Source organism: Calidris pugnax, unplaced genomic scaffold (genome assembly GCF_001431845.1).
Source record: "Calidris pugnax isolate Ruff unplaced genomic scaffold, ASM143184v1 scaffold13, whole genome shotgun sequence".
Lineage (NCBI taxonomy): Eukaryota > Metazoa > Chordata > Aves > Charadriiformes > Scolopacidae > Calidris > Calidris pugnax.
In genome coordinates this window covers 11,662,101-11,664,700 of record NW_015090810.1, presented here as the reverse complement: position 1 = coordinate 11,664,700, position 2,600 = coordinate 11,662,101, and positions in this window count along the sequence as shown.

The following is a 2,600-nucleotide window of genomic DNA, read 5'->3' as shown; positions in this document are numbered from 1 at the left end:
CCGCCACCCCCTCCTCCCCCCCGGGCCCCTCCGTCTTCCCCCTCCGAGTTTCCCACCCGAGAATAACCGGGGGGTTTGAGGGGTGATGGAGGCTGCTCGGGGAACCGGCTCTTCCCCGTCAAAGCTTCCTGGTGAAAGCTTCGCCTCCCGTCAAATCTGGGGGGGGAAAGGGGGAAAAGCAAAAAAAAATTGTTTATTCTGGAATAACTTCTCCGGGTTTATCCGCCCCGGGGCTAAAGAGGGAAGAGAAAGAAGCGAGTCAGGTGCCCATCCACTAACGCACTCCCCAGGCACCCCTCATGGTGGGTCACCCCTTGAGTCTCCAGTAACCTCCACGGCACCCCCGATCCCGCGGGGAAGGGGCTGGCTCTGCCCGGCACCCCCAGCCTGGGCACCCTCGGCAGAGCCAGTGGAGCGGCCCCACTGGACACTTGGCCAAACCAGGGCAGGATCTGCTGCATCCGAGGGTGCTGGGGACAATAAATGGGCAGAGAGAGCATCCGTGGCTACGCTTCTCTTTGAGGAGCAGTCAGCTCCATGCGAGTCTCTAATACATTTTTTGTTAAGGTTTCGAAGGGGTCAAAGACCCAGATGTTTGTTCCTATGAGGCAAGCGAGATCCTGGCATCCTTTCCTCAGTCCAGGTGCAAGATGTTCCCCATCGCTGTTCAGACCACAGTCACTTTTTTCTCCCTTGGCTCCTGCTTGAGAGCACCTCACCAGCACAGTTTTCAAAAGGAAAATTCATATTCTAAAGTACAGCCCAATGTAATAAGGGTTATCTGATTCAAGCTCACCGTCAGATATGATGAAAAAGGACCAGATTCATTTTCTTTCCCTTATATGGATGATCACCTCGGGCTACTTCCAATCTCATAGCAGGAAGATGAATTGCAGTTAATGAGACCACTCGAAGGGTAAATTATTTACCCAAATGAGTAAGAATAGCAGAATCTGGCGTGTGGATGGAGAACTGCAGAATAACTCAATAGACAAATTTTGATGTGCATCTTGTGTAAGTTGCTCTGGTGTGCATTTTGTTAGTAAATTAATTTACTGTGATAAAGGGAAAGTTCACCATTGGAGAGCTGCATTCAGTGATATGTGTTCTGTATCATCATGCCCAGCCTAATGCGAAATATCTCCCTGTACAAGTCAACATAATGGAATTTTACCTCTCAAAACAGCAAGGGGATGAGCACAGGTGCAGCACACTTGGCACTATTCACACCTTTTGGATGGCCAGTTACAATTCCCCCCTACGTGGCAAAGCAAGGCTTGAAACACAGCTTCTAAGTAGATGGCAGAGTATGGCAGAAAAGAAAAAGGAGAGATAAAAACATTGCTGAAAATACTACGGATTTTTAGAGACTGGCAGTGGGGAGGGGGATGAAAGAAGAGAAAACCCAATTTCATTCCAAAGAGTCTCAAAGGCAGAATCGTTATCACCGGCCACATCTTCTGTCGACAGCGTGTTCTGCTCTCTCTCTCTCTGCCATCTCATTTCTTTACCTGCACATGCTGTCTCTGGCCATCCTTTTTATATTTGCTTTTTTACCCCCTGAACCTTTTACTGAGAGGAACCTTCCTTTTGAAGCACCAGTGATACAGTCTGTTTTTTGGGAATGTAGCAAGTAGGACAGACTGACTGGGTAACTAGGAACCGAAAACTTTTAATCCTATTTCCCAGTCTGACACAGGCTTTCAGAAGCTGTCTCTGCTCAGTTTTGGGCATTCATCTTAAAATCCCTAGGACAAGTGGGGAAGGGCAAGAGGGAGAGCTACTTAGCCATTCCTCTGCAGGGAGTACCAGCTAGGCTTGAACACAGCCAACCTTCACCCAGGAGGGAAAATCTGCAGAACAATGAAGATGTAAAAATATTCTGGCATTTTTATCCAGGGATCAAAAACGATGCCATAGCAATGTCTGGTGCAATCTCGAGATGGCGGGATATGTGTCCCACATGGAAGAGGGATGCAGATGCCAGGGGAAAATTAGGCATCAGAATATCTCCCTCCTTGTGTAACAGTTCAGACACTACCAAAACTATATATATTTTACGCTTTATTTTTTAATGTGTGCATCTTGACTTTGTGTGTCAGCATTCCCCAAAGGACATTATGTATCATCATTTCATGTCTGTGAAATTCTGCTTATGTATCATTTGTGTTTTAACGATAGTTCTGAAAACAAATCTTAATTGCTCCTGACTTTGAGCTAGGAACAAAGTATGGAGACTTCAGATCTGGTTAGGTGTCATGACTGAGCTGCTCTAATTGCTACGGAAAGGAAGAAGCGTGTTCCCTCCCCCTCCTCCTCCACCGTCACCTCCCTGTTCTCCTCTTGGTTCTTGCTTGCCTAGTCCAGTCCCTTCCCACAGCACAAGATGTGTCTCACTGCCTTACTGAGTTGACTCAACTCACTAACAGAGCAGGAAGCTGTAACGCTGTTCTTTGCTGAGGTTGTTTTCAGACAGGTGACAAACAAGGCCAAGTGCTGGGTCCTGCACTTGGGTCACACCAACCCCAGGCACCGCTACAGGCTTGGGGCAGAGTGGCTGGAGATCTACCTGAAGAAAAGGAGCTGGAGATACTGGTCGA